The sequence below is a fragment of the Callithrix jacchus genome, chromosome 7 (assembly GCF_049354715.1).
Source record: "Callithrix jacchus isolate 240 chromosome 7, calJac240_pri, whole genome shotgun sequence".
Classification (NCBI taxonomy): Eukaryota; Metazoa; Chordata; class Mammalia; order Primates; family Cebidae; genus Callithrix; species Callithrix jacchus.
In genome coordinates, this window is record NC_133508.1 from 24,798,579 (window position 1) to 24,816,723 (window position 18,145).

An 18,145-nucleotide genomic window follows, 5' to 3' on the forward strand; every position below is an offset into this window, starting at 1 on the left:
TGTCGTAAAACTAGAGGATTGAATCCCAGCACAGGTGACTAGCCTGCACCTCACAGGTACTTTGGAGCCCTCCTCCTGACCTAGGTCTCTCTCTCCCTCTCTTCTTTGCCATTTCTACTTTTGATGCCTACTTCATCTCTGAATCACCTCATCTGCCGCCTCATCCCCCAGCTGGACACCCTTAGAAATGTGCAGAGACTCAACATCTGACCTCTGCCCTGGTGCTCGGATCTTGGATAGTGATCGTTTCTTATGACTTCATGCCACACTGCACATACATACTTGGTGACTTCGTTCAAGGATTTCCCACACCAATGTCCTGCCCTTGTCCTGCCCAGGGACACTCTGGCTCCAACCGTGGTCAGTTTAGCAACCAGATGTTGATATTGTTCGTGATGTGAATGAGGCAGAGGACCAATGCTTAAGGCCAGTGCACCTGATGATGTCCCTGGAAAAGCAAGTTCCCCTGGGACAGGATGCTCTATGCTTTGATTCAGTAACCAGCCTTTCTTGATTCTAGGGCTAGGCACATTCTTGTGCTTTCATTTGCCTTAATAAAAGGAACCCCATCGTGTAGGAGCCTTGTTTTAAGAGAGAGGGTCTTGCCCTGTCACCCAGGCTGGAGTCCAGTGGTGCAGTCATAGTTCTGCAGCCTCAAACTCCTGGGCTCAAGTGATCCTCCCACTTCAGCCTCTCAAGTAGCTGGTGCACAGGTATGCACTATCAGTCACACTTGGCTTTTTTTTTTTTTTTTTTTTTTTTTTTTTTGGAGAGGCGGCATGTCTCACTATGTGGCCCAGGCTGGTCTCAAACTCCTGGCCTCAAGTGGTCGTCTACCTCAGCCTTCAAAACTTCTAGAATTATAGGCATGAGCCACCACACCCAGCCAATAGGAGCTGTCTTAAGAGCAAAAGTTCAAATAAAAATACATACTAATGCCAGCAATGTACATGGTGTCTTATTAGCTGAGAAGAAAGAAAATCATTCTTTTTGTTGTTGTTGTTGAGATGGAGTTTCGCTCTTGTTACCCAGGCTGGAGTGCAATGGCGCGATCTCAGCTCACCGCAACCTCCACCTCCTGGGTTCAGACAATTCTCCTGCCTCAGCCTCCTGAGTAGCTGGGATTACAGGCACGCACCACCACACCCAACTAATTTTTTTGTATTTTTAGTAGAGATGGGGTTTCACCATGTTGACCAGGATGGTCTCGATCTCTTGACCTCGTGATCCACCCGCCTCGGCCTCCCAAAGTGCTGGGATTACAGGCTTAGAAAATCATTCTTTTAAGAAATGCTCACCAAGTACCTACCAGGCACTCTTAAGTTCCTAAAAGAACCACAAACCTCTGACCTTCTGGAGCTTTTGTTCTGTTGGAGGAGGCAGCTGATAAAGAAGTAAAATACGTAGTTGATTATATAAGTGCTATGGAGAAAAATAAAGCAGAAGAAGGGATATGGGGAGTGCTACAGACATGAAGATGGGAGAGTTGTAATTTTTATGAAGGATGGACTTGGGAAGGCCCACTGAGAAGAGAGCCTTCGAACCATGACCTGAAGCATGTGAAGATGTAAGCCATGCAGGTATCTGGGGGAAAAGAGTTCCAGGCAGAGGGAAAGCCAGTGCAAAAACTCTGAGAAAGAAGATCCCTGGAGCATTCAAGGAGCAGCAAAAAGGCTACTGTGATTGGAATATGAGGTCAGAAAGATAATGGGCCAAATATTGTGTGGCTTTTCCAAAACAAAGACTCTGGCTCCACTGGCCACGTTGGAAAGAGAATGCATACTACATTGCAGAGTTAGGATCAGTGGTACCTCTTCAGATTTAAAGACTATTCTGGCTACTAGGTTTGGAACAGACTGAAGGCACTGTGGACAGGAGCTGGGAGACCAGTTAGGAGTCTTGCAATAATCCAGGAATATGGGTGTGTTCACAGAGTAAGTAGGGAAAAGAGTCTGGTTTCTGTAGATGCTTTGAAATAGAGTACGGTTGGTTTCTGCCTTTCAGAGGCTTGTGTTCTAATGGAGAATGCAAAGATACAAAATACTCTTAACTCAGGGTATGATGCAAACATCACCACAGTAGCTAATGTTTGATGAGCACTCACTCTATGCCAAGCAGTATCTAATACACCAACCAGCAAAGCCAAGATTGGAACCCAAGCAACCTGTCTGTGGAACCTACACACTTAACCGCTACAATGTACGAGAAAGTAAAAAAGAGAGAGAAATTCCCATTTGGATAATTTGTAGAATCTTTAATAAAAAGTAGCATTTGATTTGAGTTTTGAGGGATGACTAGAAATTGACAGTTTGAAAAGGGAGAGGATCTCTTGTGAGGGCAATAATTATAAAAATAAGCTTCTACTAATAAGCATGTAGTGATCACTTGAACTTTCCAGCAGTGAAGCTGGAGCCACAGGGGTGCATTTCTCTACAGTGGTTATTCCCCCCTATTTCATGCCATTCATACCTGCAGCAATAGCTGCTCCCCCAGCTCCACCCCCAATAAAGAAGGCACTGAATATACCCAGAAGCAGCCAGTAATCAGGGTCATCTCATCTGGGTTTATTATTTACCTTGTTTGTGACATTAGGCAAGTTAATCAATCTCAGGGCCCCTTCTCTAAATACCTACCGGGGCACTGACCCCTCCATGCAGCTAGAAATTCACATATAGCTTCTGACCCCCCAAAAACTTAACTACTAATAACCTACATTGAGCAGAAGGCTTGCCAATAACAGAAGCAGTCAAGGAACACATATTTTATATGTTCTACGTGTTCTACACTGTATTCTTACTATAAAGTAAGCTACAGAAAAAATGATATTGAGACAATCATAAGAGAAACTATATTTACTATTTATTTAGTGGAAGTGGGTCATGATAAAGGTCTTCATCCCCATCATCTTTACATTGAATAAAGCTGAACAAGAGGAGGAGGGGTTGACCTTGCTGTCTCACGGGTAGCAGAAGCAAAAGGAAATCCACACACTATTAAGAATGGCGAATATCTGACTTCTGGGGGGCAAATATGTATGCTTCTGCAGAAGTCTTAATTCTTGCCTCCTCAGAAAAAACAATTTGGCTGAGGGGCCTAAGGCAGAAAAAGAAACTAAGGCAAGTTTCAGAGAAGGAGTGGGAGTTTGCTAAAAAGCTTTAGAGCAGGAAAGAAAGGAAAGTATACTTGGAAGAGACCCAAGCAGGAACTTTGGAGGTCAAGTGCAGCATTTGACCTTTGGATTTGGGCATACTTTTATATGTTGGCATACTTCTGGGATCTTGAGTCCCTTTTTCCATGATTCTTTCCTCCGGGTGGGCTGCTCACATGCACGGTGATCTGCTAACACCTAGGTGGTGAGCATGCACAGTGTTTATTGGAGGTATATGCATGCTCACCAGAGGCATTCTTCCCTTTTCCAGTGGCAGGCCCCCAGAAAGTCATGCTCCACCATTTTGTCTCTTAATGTGCTTGCCCAGGTCTACTGGCCCAATTCCTGAGCTTCATTACCAATTTCAAATGTTTTCATTTATAGGGAAACTGCCTTTCCCTGGCAATGGCTGCTACCAATTATTATTTTGGAGAGATCATTAACAACCACCTGACCATCACCTGATGGTTGCCTGACATTTCTGGTGGGATTGGAGGGAGCCCTCTTCTGCCCCGCTCATGCCTGGCTAGCTGCCTACTGTAACAGTACAAGTGGATCCACACAGCTCAACCCATATCATTCAAGGGTGAACTGTAGTTGTACATAGCAAGTGAGATCATATGGGTGACGTCATTGATACACATTGATATACAGTAAGTACTATGTAAATTAGCTGATGGCCGTAGTGATGACCTGGGGTTTTTTTTAATGTCTATTACATTCTAAGATAGGACATTATGAATTTCATTTAGAAATATTTACACCATAATGCTTAAAATCAAGACATTTCTCATTTGTGATGTACTCTTTTTTTTTTTTTTTGAGACGGAGTTTCGCTCTTGTTACCCAGGCTGGAGTGCAATGGCATGATCTCAGCTCACCGCAACCTCTGCCTCCTGGGTTCAGGCAATTCTCCTGCCTCAGCCTCCCGAGTAAGTGGGATTACAGGCACATGCCACCATGCCCAGCTAATTTTTTGTATTTTTTTTAGTAGAGACGGGGTTTCCCCATGTTGACCAGGATGGTCTCCATCTCTTAACCTCATGATCCACCCGCCTCGTGATGTACTCATTTTAACTTACTCTTTTTATGTATGATGTTGACTCAAATCTCTTTCCCAATTCAGAAAAATGCTCTATCATTGTTCTTTCACATTGTGTTTCATTTGCTAAGTTTATAAGTTACTTCATAATAATTAGCATATTGGAGGGCTGAATTCTGGTAGTCTTTATTCTCATTGATAATATGTCATTGATTTACATTTTAGGTTATCTTAGGTACCATCTCTAAATTCTAATGGCTGCTCTATGTTGCCTTGTCCTTTTCAATTCTGTCTTTCACTTCTTGGGTCCATCAGATCTAAGAATGTGACTGGGATATTCCAGCATGGAGAGAGTTAATATGAGGCTGAATGTGGATAATGCTTCAGAAAGAGTCCAAAAAAATACAGAAATTATGCTAATAGGGAAGAATGATTATCAGATGTTTTCTAGCAATATAGCAGCATGAGGGATCTTAGATGCTAACTGTACCCCTTGTTGCCACAAACACAGAGACCCAGGATGAAATATAATAATAACAAAAAACAATAATACGTGGCAAGTTTGAAAGAAAGGAAAGGAAATCTCCAGATCCCAGAAGTAAAGAATTTCAAAGTGGGCATAGCCATGAACATGGATATTTCAGAGGTGGGTACCAAACCTTTGAGCCAGAACTTCGCTACTAAATAGCAACAGGAAAACGAACAGAAAGATGGACTAATCACCCCTGCATAAATAGCCTAAAAGTTCAAATCGCTGATCATTTATTCTTTTAAAATGGATAGATAGAACTCTAATGACAGGAAAGCAGCAAAGAAGTTTGCCTCTGACACAAGAATTGGGGCAGAAAAAAAATTATCTGGGAGCAACAAAAACCCTAGACGGGAGCTGTGTGCAGGGATGAAGCCTGTACTCACAATACCTGCATTGTGGGGACTTTCCATAGTGTATCAGTCAGGATAGGCTACGTAAAGCTGCAATAATGTTCCCAAATCCCAGTGGCACTTATCAAAACCACTGTTTATTTCTTGCTTAAGTTGCTTGCCCAGTGCAGCTTGGCAAGACCTCCTGCCTGTTATAGCCACCCAGGGTCCCATGTTGATGGGCCCCATCTCAACACATCACAGAAGCAGGACAAAGGGAGCATACAAATCTTGGCTTCTAAAGCTCCTGCAGAAAGTGATGCTTTGGTTAAAAGAAGTCACAGAGGCATGCTTACCTCCAAAGGGAACAAGGAAGTGCAGTTCGACAATGGACCTAGAATATTTGTGAGCAATGCTAGAGACAATCACACCAAGACTATATATTAACATGAAATCATCAGGATCATTGAACTCCCTAGTCCAGAGTATTCAGCTGAAGAGATAAATACTCAACCAGAATATAAATATGAGGAAATCTCACAATCTGAGGAGAAAAAACATGAAAGGCCAGTTTAGAGACACGATAAAGCAACCACGGCCACTGTGTCTAAGAAGAATTCTGGAAGCCAAGGCTAGAAAACAATTGGGGAAAGACAATAAAAGATGAGAGAATAGATGAAATTTTTTCTAGAGTTGAAGACAAACCTGAGGCTCAAGATTTAAAAATAACACAAAGTTCCAAGCAAGAAACACACACACACACAAACACACACACACACATGCACACACACACGGGCCCACTTTGGAGAAACTACAAAACATCAAAGATCAAAAGAAAATTTTTAAAAGCAGCTGGAGAGAAATGACAGGTTACTTACAAAGAAAACAACAGCATGCTTTTATAAGCCAAGAAGTCAGAAAGCAAGAGCAATATCTTCAAAATCCAAAGGGAAAAAGTTGCCACCAACCAATATATTTTTTTTAATTCAGCAAAATTGTTTATTCGAGAGTGAGGGCAAAAAGATGCCATTTTCAGACAAATAAGATTAGGAGCACTTACCATTCACAGACACAGTGAAAGTACTAGTGCTATATGTATTTCACACAAAAATCTGTAATACAGTATAAGCAAATCAGATTCTTCAATGTGTAAAAGCAATAATACATTACAAACAAGGGAGACATTTCAGGTATGCACAGCTGGCTCAGTATTTGAGAATTTATAAAGTAATTCGCCATATCAACAGGCTGAAGAAGGAAAATCATACGATCATGTCAATTGACAGTTAAAAAATAATAAAATCCAACAACAATTCATGATTAAAAACGCAAAACTCCCAGCAAACCAGGAATAGAGGTGAACTTTCTCACTTCATAAGGAGCATCTACCAGAAACCTGTAGCTAATATCATACTTTCCCTCTAAGACTAGGAACCAACACCATCTAACCTTACCACTTTTAACATAATTCTGGACATGCTAGCCACTGCAATGGGTAGAAAAAAGAAATAAGAGGCATGTCGTTTGGAAAATAAGAAATAAAACGGTCTCTGTTTCCAGATGGCATTATCTACATAGGAAATCCCAGTTTGCTTTGAAAAACAAAACTCTCCTAGAAGTAATGAGTGAGTTCAGCAGGGTCACAGGATTCAAGACCAACATACAAAATCTATTGCATTTCTAAATACTAGCAATGAGCAAATGGAAGCCAAAATAAAAAACACAGTACCATTTACAGTTGCTCCAGAGAAAATGAAATCCTCAGGTATAAATAAAACATGTATATGATCTGTATGTTGAAAATTGTAATAAGCTAATGAAAGAAGTCAGAGGCCTGATAACTGAAGAGACACACTGTGTTCATGGTTAGGAAAATCCAGCCAGATACTATCAGTTCCCTCAAAGTCTATAGTTTGAAAAGTATTCCCGTAAAATCCGCAGCAAGGTTTTTTTGTCAACATAAACACGCTTATTCTAAAATTTATATTAAGAAGCAAAGGAGCTTGAATAGCTAAAACTATTTTGACAAAGAAAATGAAGTGGGAGGAATTAGTCCACCCGATTTTTAGGCTTCTTGTAGAGCTATAGTAATCAGGACTGTGTAGTATTGGCAGACACACAGGTCAATGAAGTAGAAAAAAGAACCCAGAAATAGACCTACACTAATAGGCCCACATGATCGATTACAAAACTGCAAAAGCAATTCAATGCAGGAAAGATAGCCTTTTTAGCATATGGTACTGAAGCAATGGGATATCCATAGTACCCCAAAAAAACTTCAACCTGAGTCTCACAATTTAAAAAAACTCAAAATAGATCATGAACTTAAATGTAAAATGGAAAACTATAAAACTTTTAGGTAAATAAAACCCAGAAGATATTATTCAGGAACTGGGGCATTGTGAAGATTTCTTAGACGTGACAGAAGAAACATGACCCATAAAAGGAAAAGTTGATAATCTGATTTTATTTCTTTATAATTATAATAATTATTATTTTGAGACAGGGTTTCACTCTGTTGCCCAAGCTGGAGTGCAGTGGCACAATGTCGGTTCACTGCAAGCTCCACCTTCCAGGTTCGAGCAATTCTCCTGTCTCAGCCTCCCAAGTAGCTGGGATTACAGACATGTGCCACCACGCCTGACTCATTTTTGATTTTTAGTAGAGACAGGGTTTCACCATGTTGGCCAGGCTGGTCTCAAACTCCTGACCTCAGGTGATCTGCCCACCTTGGCCTCCCAAAGTGCTGGGATTACAGGTGTGAGCCAACGCATCTTAAGCCATTCTCTTAAGACACTTTCTTAAACCAGTCTTAAGAAAGTCTTTTTAAAATGAGATCCAGGTTGGCTGCATCTCATTTCAAAAAGACTTTCTTAAGAGAATGAACAGACAAGCCACAGACTGAGAGGAAATATTTGCCAACCACATCTGATGAAGGACCAGTATCTAGAATATATAAAGAACTCTTAAAATTCAAGAGTTAAAAAAAATCAAACAATCCAATTAGAAATTGGACAAATTACAGAAAGACATTTCACTAAAGAGAATGTACAGGTGGTAAATAAGCATATGAAAAGATAGTCAACATCATTAGCCTTTAGAAAAATGAAATTAAGACAGGCACAGTGACTAAGGCCTGTAATCCCAGCACTTTGGGAGGCCGAGATGGGTGGATCACCTGAGATCGGGAGTTTGAGACCAGCCTGACCAACATGGAGAAACCCCATCTCTACTAAAAATACAAAATAGCTGGGTGTGGTGGCACATGCCTGTAATCCTAGCTACTTGGAGGCTGAGGCAGGAGAACCGCTTGAACCCAGGAGGCATGTTTGCGGTGAGCTGAGATAGTGCCGTTGCACTCCAGCCTGGGCAGCAAGAGTGAAACTTCATGTCAAAGAAAAAATTTTAAAAAGGAAAAGTAATTAGAACCATAATGAGATATCACTACATACATATCAATATACTTAAAATAAAAAAATAGAGGTAACACCCAATGCAGGCAGAGATTCAGAGAAACTGGATCACTTGTACATTGCTGGTGGGAACGTAAAATGGCATAGCCCCTCTAGAAAGTAATTTTACAGTTCCTTATATTACTTTTTTATTTTTTGAGACAGGATCTAACTTTGCTGCCCAGGTTGGAGTGCAGTGGCATAATCACAGCTCCACTGCAGCCTTGATCTCCCAGGCTCGTGTTATCCTCCCACCTCAACTTCCTGACTAGTTGAGACTAAAGGCGCATGCCACCATGCCCAGCTAATTTTTTGTATTTATGGTAGAGACAGGGTTTTACCTTGTTGCCCATGCTGGTCTCAAACCCTGGGCTCAAGCAAGGAGTCTCCCTCCTCGGCCTCCCAAAGTACTGAGATTACAGACATGAGCCCCTGCGCCCAGCCCTACAGTTCCTTTTAAGACTAAAAACGAACTTGCCATAGGACCCAGCACCTACAGCCTTTGCATTTATCTCAGACAAATGAAAACTGTATTTACCCAGAAACTTGTACATGAATATTCCTAGCAGCTTTGTTTTTAAGAGCCAAAAGCTAGAAACTACCCAAATGTCTGTCCTTTGCTGAGTAAATAAGCTACAATACATGCATACCATGGAATACTCCTCAACAAGGGACCAACTGTTGATACACAATGACTTGGATGTACCTCAAAGGATTTATGCTCAGTGTGGAGAAACAAAAGCCAGTCTCTAAAGGTTACATACTATACCATTCCATTGATACAAAACGCTGTTGAGATAGAATTATAGAGATGGGGAACAGATTAGTGGATGCCAGGGATTGGGGATATAGGTGGGAGAGAGGAGTTTGAATACAGAGGGGTGGCACTGGGAGGCCTAGTTATGATGGTACAATTATCTTAACTGTGGTGGTGACACACAGCTATACATGTGATAAAATTGTGTAGAGCAACATAAAATTAACTCTAACATTCGCACATACATACAAACACACGTGTATGTGTATCAACCTGAGGGAGCTCTGCGGGTCGCAGCAATCCCAGTGACCCAGTTTTGTTATTGCCCTATGGTTATATCATTGGGGGAGGGGGGGGCAAAGAGTGTCTGTGACCTACCTGTACACTTCTTTGCAACTTTCTTATTGTAATTTTTTCAAAATAAAAAGTTAAAAATGCATATACTTCACTAAGAAGGACAATAAACCTAGAAGGAAAAAGTGAAATGTGAGAAGTAATGGTGAGAAAATAAATTAGTAAGCATGTTTTTGGAAAACCTAAATAAGCATAAATCATGTAAGGAGGTTAAAAGTGAGACAAAATCAAAATACCAAGCAGTAACAATGAAAGACCAGATAGGGTGGTCAGAACCAAAGTACCCTAAAAGTCCTCCTATTTTCTAGAAGGAGACTGATACCCATACACTTGAAATATTTCTATAATTGAAAGGCAGAAGGGTATCTAAACCTATTGATGCTATTTGAATATGAGGCATCATTTACGGAGCATCTGCCCTGCGCCTGGAAACCTGCTAACATCACAGTCTCTATTATAATTCTGAAAGGAATTAGCTTTCCTCTCTTTATTGATGAGAAACAAGGGTCAAACAGGGGATGAGTAATGTACACTTTGGAGCAGTAAGTGACAAAGTCAGCATTTGAACCCAGGGCTCTCTGACTCCCAGGCATGTGTCCTTTTAATCTTCCTGTCCCCTCCTGGGCATAATGAATACAGACATAAATACATTTTCTAAAAATAATGCTCCAATGTTTCAAAGGTGAAGTCGTTTTACCTTTGATAGAATGAAATATAAAATCATCTCCAAACTATGGGCACAACAGAAAGCTTTCATATCTTCCCCTTTGATTTCATTGACTGAACTAAGGACAAAACTGATGACAAAATACAGAGCATTTCCATCTGCTCTTTCCTTTCACATCAGCTCCAAAAAGTCACTGTGAAGCCGCATGTCCTGGGAGCCCATCATTCAATAAGTTGTGCTACCCGGAAGAATATGAGCATCAATTCACGTTCAGATTTGGTGTTTTCTTAATCAAGCTATGAGCATAGAAATGAAATTTTTGATATTGTTCTGCATGGTTGAGAAAAGAAAAAGTTGTATTTTGAAAATCAAAGAAAACCACAAATCTGTTGATATCCCATATGTAAATCTTGTTTCTGTTTCTCCTGATGCTAAAATGATCTTGAATTCTAAATATGCAAAGGTACATTCACACACACACACACACACACACCATGCAGGATGGACACACACATTGCTAATGGGTCCTAGAAAAAGATGCTAAGGCTTCATCACACTTGTTTGTTGAGAGGTTTGAATAAGAGAAACCTGAACATTCCCCTCTGGTCTATCAGTCTTTTTCTCCTTATTTTAGCTAAAGCTCTCCAGTTTATACAATTGAAAAGAGGGAGTACTTTTATCTTACCTGAAACATTGTGCAGCAAAAGCTTCTATTTACTAAATCATAAAAGATTTTATGCCTCATCTGTTGTACTTAAGATGACTATAGAGAATATAACAGAAAAAAGATTTGAAATGTGTTGCCTTCTGAATTTAGAATTATAATCAGGTGTTTTATTGAACAATACTATTTTCCATAATGTGTACAGATTTCAGCATTGGCAGGGAGTATTGAAGTAAACCCAAATAGAGCATTAAGCAAAATGTAGCCTCAAACTCTAAAAACATGTACGGTTGCCACTCCTTTGTGTCAAGACTTCAGAATGATTTTGCCCAGCACTTTCATAAAAGTTTCATCTGATGAAACAACAAAAGCACCTGTCACTGGGGGAGCTCACAGCCTTCTGTAAAAACATCAGGAACATTCTGATCCCAGAACTACCATCGCAGCTCTGTCATGGAATAAGCCAGAGACCCTTGGCAAATCGCTTATCCTTTCTAGACCTCAATTTTCTCATCGGTAAAATCCCGACACGTTTCCTAAGAGGTTTGAGAGGAAGATGGCTGAATAGAAACGTTCTGAACAGAAAGATGTCTCCTGGTAATATTTTATCATCAGTGATCATAAAACAGGAGACTATTTATTTTGTGCCCTGGATAAAGTGAAGATAGCTATGTTTTTTGTTTTTTGTTTGCGTGTGTGTGTGTGTGTGTGTGTGTATGATGAGGTCTCACTCCATTGCCCAGGCTAGAGTGCAATAGCAGAGTCATAGCTCACTGAAGCTTCAAACTCCTGGATTCAAGTGATGCCCCCGACCTCAGCCTCCTAAAATCTTAGAATTATAGGGCATGAGCCACCACACCCAGCCAATTGCTATTCTTTTACCAAGGTAAAACCAAAAGGAAAGTATCAAGAGGAACTCATCAAAAGGAAGGCAGACATGGCCATAATATTCTAGTGTTCATGTCCAATTCCATTATAGAGTCAGTGTTTTCCAGTGACCTTGAAGGAAGGCTGATATGGCCATAATACTCTAAAGTGTTCATGTCCAATTCCATTTTAGAGTCAGTGTTTTCCAGAGTGACCTTGATGGCAGTCCTTAGCAGCAGTCACCATTACTATGACCATTACTTCATGACTATAGTCATGAAGAATGGCCCAGTAGCCCCACCTCATCCAGGCGGACCCATGAAAAGTGGCTTCACTGGTATAATGGTTTATTCTGTTCTTTTTTTTTTTTTTTTTTCCTTGTCTCTGGTCCTTGATTCAGGTTTATCATGTTCTTAACCAAAAAAAAAAAAAAAAAAAAAAGGTTTCTGAATTTTTTTAAGACCTTAGTTTTAAATGAATGCCCGTTAAAATATATTTCTCATTTTTTTTATTGGCCTAGGTTTGCCTTGAGCAAAACATTATTTGTATGTTAATTTTGAGAGGTCATATAGCATGTGGTTAACAGCACAGACTCAAGCCCAGACTGCCTGGGGTCATGTCCCAGCCCATCATCTGCCATTATGTGATGCTGGTCAAATCAGCCAACTACTCTATGCCTCAATTCCCTCATCAGTAAATGGATGTGAAAATAGGGCCTACTTCCTAGAATTGTGAGGAGTAAATTAGTTAATTGTTCAGTATAGTGCCTGAACCGTAGTAAACACTTGATATAAATTGGGGGTATTGTGGTTGTTAAGCATTTCATAAAACCAGTGTGGGAAAATAAATCATGAGCTATCAGCCCACCTCCGAACGTATGCAGAACCTGACCACTTCTTACATCCTCTACTCCGAATCCACCACCACCTCTTACTAGGACTTGTACAGCAGCCACCTAACTGGTTCACCTCTTGATTTAGGGAAAATCAAGTACCAGCAGTCTCCATAGGGCAACCCAAGTAGCTGTTCCAACGAACTCCTAAGTCGCATCACACCTTTCTTCCGTTCAGTATACTGCATGGCCCATCATTTCATTCAGAATAAGAGGTACAAGCTCATCTACTGCCCCCCCCTTCGCCTTCCTGCTCCAATTCCTGGCACTTTGGCAGCTCCTTTAATAGCCTCGTTTATTGCAAACAACCTCAAGGCCTCTGTACTTTCTGTTCTTTTTTGCCTGATGCCTTCTTCTAGATGTCTGTGGGAGAGTGGCTTCTCCTTCTTTCAATCTTTATTCAAACTCCATCTTATCTGAAGAAGGGCTCTCTGGCCATGATGTCTGAAATATCCTTTCCTGCCCTGTTAACTTTATCCCTAGCCTGCCTTATTTCCCTATAGAAGTCTAATGGCCACCTGACGTAGTATATGCTCATTTTTAAATTAACATATGGCCTGTCTCTCGCTAACCAGCATTAGGTCCATGAGAGCAGTTATTTTGTTTTGCTCACTGCTGTTCAGTAAGCCCCTAGTCTGGTGCCTGCACATAGCAGATGCTCAATAAATATGTGTCACATTCGTTAATAAACTGGAGTGGATGGCAGGGTCATTTATATGGGACTTTTGAAGCACTTTTACATATACAATCTTATTTAATCCTTGGAAGTAAGAATCACGGGGGGCAGTTTTTCTTCTTGCTCCTACACCTCAAAAGATTGGCTCAGATTCCAAAGGGGCTTCTACTTTTTCCAGAACCAAGCACCCTGACACCACTTCACTTTCACACTCATGTTAAGCATTACTATTCATTTAATGTACTCTTGAGATAAGCAACTGCAGAGATGTATCTCAAGATAATGATGCACAATGAAAGAAGCCCGACCAAAAGAGTAGACACTTAGGATTTCATTTCTTCATAATTCTAAGAAACGCAAATTAATTTATAGTGACAGAAAGCATATCAGTAGTTGCTCAGGGCTGGATGGTGGGATTACATGTGGCCCACAGGAACATTTTAGGGTGATACAGATGTTCGTTATGTTTGTTTTGATGATCGCTTCATGAGTATATCCATATATCAAAACTTATCAAATTATATACTTCAGATGTAGGCAGTTTTAAAGAAATTTTTATTCTCAGAGGTTTTGGGAGAACAAGTGGTATTTGGTTACATGAGTAAGTTCTTTAGGGGTGACTTGTGAGATTTTGGTGCCCCCATTACCTGAGCAGTTTACACTGAACCCAATTTATAGTCTTTTGTTCCTTTACCCCTCTCCCACCCTTTCCCCTGAGTCCCCAAAGTCCACTGTATCGTTCTTATGCCTTTGCGTCCTCTAGCTCAGCTCCCACTTAGGAGTGAGAGTATACAATATGTAGTTTTCACTTACATATCTAATAATAGTATCTAATGCAATCCAGCTTGCAGCAAATGTCATTAATTTGTTTCTTTTTATGACTGAGTGATATTCCATGATATATATGTTAAAAAATAAATACATAAAAATTAATTAAATAATAAATAGAGTAAAAAAGAAAAAAAGAAAGAAAAAAAATTTTTTTAAGACAGGGTCCCATTCTGTCACCCAGGCTAGAGTGCAGTGGTGTGATCTTGGCTCATCGCAACCTCTGCCTCCCAGGTTCAAGCGATTCTCCTGCCTCACTCTCCCGAGTAGATGGGATTACAGGCACCTGCCACCATGCCCAGCTAATTTTGTATTTTGTAGAGATAGGGTTTCACCATGTTGGCCAGGCTGGTGACAAACTCCTGACCTCGGGTGATCCGCCCGCCTCCACATCCCAAAGTGCTGGGATTACAAGCAAGAGCCACCACGCCCAGCCTATACCACAATTTCTTTATTCACTCCTTGATTGATGGGCATTTTTGCAATTTAATGTACCTTATTTTGCTCAATAAAAATGTTCTGAAAACAAAGAGATACCTTGCCCAAGGTCACACACATTCTTCTGCAAATCTTGACTACACCGCGTCTGTGGGTTCCTGGTGTGTGCTGCTTCCGGTGCTGCTCACCGGGTGGGTAATGAGGCTCGGGGTTTTCACACAAATGATGCCCATTTACGATGACATTTGCTCATGTATGGCTCTGTGCTGAAAGGAGAACTTGGATTTTACAGTTTGGAGGTGTCCTCTACCACTTTTATAAGACTCTATCCCTTAAATTTCGTGAAAATCAAGTAGCCAGCATTGATTGGATAGCATTTGGGGAACTGCAAGTTAATAGCACTTTTAGATGAACAAATTGAGAGAATTAAATGATTTGACCGAGGTCATCAAGAACAGCAGCTGGGGCACAGGAAATAGAAACCGGATCACTCTTGCATTTTGTTTTTCAGCATAAAAGCTACATTTCTAATCTCTCCATTCTTTATGGGCAAATTGTAACTCATTTTTCCTCCCAAAGTGCCTAAAATAATCTGTTTCTCACAGTCCTTTGTGCGTGTCTTCTTTTTCTCGCTTGTGAATAAGGCATACTAAATGCCTCCTGGCACACACAGGACTCACTGTTATATTCTTTTTTTCCCCTCAATTCAGCATGTAAGAGAGGTACCACCTATGAAAAACTGCAGTCAGCAAAGATGTCAGAATGTACTGTGCATGTCAGATTAGGGCTGAAATTCCAACTAGAGTGTTTAAGTGGGGACTCATTTTAATTAATAAATTTGATCCTGATGGTGCAATTGCTTTTCACTTGATCAGCATTTTACCATCCAGATGGACAATTGTTTTTTAAGTTTATTGCTGTGTGTGACTGAGTCTCAACTTAATACTCATTGACACACAAGGATTCAAAGAGAAGTCAGCATAGCTCTCAAGCAGACAGAATAAAATAGATATACACGTGTTTTGCAATTGCAGGGGAGGTATACTAATTTTGCGATACTTGAGATTTGAGGTTTTAAAAAAAATGATTAATGGATCTCTATATTTCAGCTTTACATTTATTGGTTTGTCCCTTTTATTGTACTTACATTCCCAAGACTTTTGGTTGATTAATTTACAATTGTGATTTTAAATTGCGACTTACAGGATATACTTGGTGAATTGTTTCATATATTAATATACTCTTTGGTTTATCTATTATGAGAAAGTGTGTGTTTGTGTATGCATGTGTATGTGCACATAGACATACATATCCACATAGATACATACATTTTCTTAAATCGAGACACCCTTTACTATTATATTTGCAAGTATCACTAAGGAATCTGAGGCACGCCTATTCTGGCAGGCAGAAAGAAAACAATGGAAAATTAAAACTCCAAGGTGACTTTTTTCTTTTTTTCTTTTTTCTTGTGTCATGCCTCTCATCTAAATGAGCACAAGTATGTTTCCTTGGGTCTTGTTGTAAACTTTGAATACTTTTCGTTTTTCTTTGGGTTTTGGAGAATAGATATGATCAGTAGGAAATCGCTGACGGAAATGGATGCTTTTGATTCCAGCCAAGCATACCGCAGAGGTCACGGAGGTAATATCCAACTCGTACACAAAACATGCCTTAGAAAACTAGAGCAATCATTGCTGAGAGTGGGTTAGTAACGTCTGCAGAGGAACAGCCCAAGCTGTGCTGCCAGACTCATCACTGTAACCAAAAGTTGTTTGTGTTTGCAGAATTCTAAAAGAAAGATCCTGTGCAATTTTTATATTTGTTATAATTTTCCATTAAGATTGTAAGAATACCACAAAAATGTTTGGTTCAAAGAAAAAAAGAAAAGAGAAGAAATCTGAATCTTCTAAAAATGTTTCTATTATTACTGGTGGCATTTGAGCCATGTCTCATCTGACTTGCTTGTCAGTCTTCAGCAATCATTTGGGACGATTTTGAGACTGAATGACCTGATATTTAAGCTTTAATGCCACCTATTTTACTCAATCCCCCTCCAGCTACTGGCCTATGTTGACAAGATGACTAGAAAGGGATTATCTAAAAGCACTGCTTCCAGTTCTTGACCTATCATTTCTCTTGGACCCATCCACTGATGCTTTCAATCCCAGCACGCCACGGAACTCGGGTCCAGGTCACAGATGACTCCATGGGTTAACCAGTGCTCGTTTCTCTTGACTGCCAACACATCACATGCTAGACCACTTCCCATCCTTAAGACACAGCCTCTCTTGGCTTCCTGGACACCTCTTCCTCTCAGCTTTCTTATACCTCACTGGCTGGTCCTCCTGGGTCTCCTTTGTTGGTTGCATCTCATGTTCTCACCCATAGACATTGGCTTCTGCCCTAGAGCTCATTGCTTCTCCAGTTCATGCCGTCAGTGTGCCTGGATCTAGCCCCATGATACCAAATGTCAGCTATAGGATGATGACCTCTCTAGCCTGGATGTGTCCTCTGAAATCCAGATTGATAGTTCAGATTGTCTGCATGACATCTCAACATCAACAGGTCCAAAAATGAACTTCTTATTTCCTCCAATAAAACTGTCTCCTCCCAGAGTCTTCCCCAACTCAATGAATTTTAACCCTGTTGTGCTAGTTACTCACAACAACACCCTTTGTATCTTCACTCATCTTTTGATCTCATTTCATATCTAATCTGATGGGAAGTCTCATTCACACTTCTTCCAATATATATGCACAAATCCAGCCACTTCTCACCATCTCTATGTAACCCTGCACTCAGGTCCAACCCATCACAATCACTTTCCTGAATTATTGCCTTAACTTCCTGTAGTCTCTTGATTTTAGTCCTTGTCCCTCATAGTTAATTCTTTTTGAGATAGAGTCTCATTCTGTCACCCAAGCTGCAGTGCAGTGGCATGATCTTAGCTCACTGTACCCTCTGCCTCCCAGGTTCAAGTGATTCTCCTATCTCAGCCTCCTAAGTAGCCGGACATATAGGCCCAGCTAATTGTTGTATTTTTAGTAGAGATGAGGTTTCACCTTATTGGTAAGGCTGCTCTCAAACTCCTGACCTCAGGTAATCCACCTGCCTTGGCCTCTCAAAGTGCTGGGATTACAGGCGTGAGCCACCATGCTCAGCCCCATAGTTAATTCTTAACAGAGCAGCCCTAGCTGTCGATCTCATCTTGTCATGCCTTTGCTCAAAATCCTCTATTGACTTCCAGCTCAATCAAGAGTACAAGGGCCCCCACCATCTGACCACTTGCCACCTTTCTAACCTCATCTCGTTCCGTTTCTCATCTCACTCATTTCCCTCCAAACGCAGTAGCTCTCTGCTGTTTCTGGAACACATCCAGCATGCTTTTATCTCCAGAAAACTTGCTTTTCCCTTTGTTTCCTTCCCCCAGATATCTACAAGGCTTGGTTCCACACTTCTTCCAAGTATCTTCACATCAGCAGGATGTGCAACTACT

The 18,145-nt window shown here is 40.7% G+C and overlaps 1 protein-coding gene across 1 annotated transcript in view; it reads left to right on the forward strand.

Moving 5' to 3' along the window:
• The window catches only part of KIAA1217 (KIAA1217 ortholog), an 820,488-nt gene that overhangs the window by 666,670 nt on the left and 135,673 nt on the right, over positions 1-18,145 (forward strand). The gene's annotated exons all lie outside the window — the stretch shown is intronic.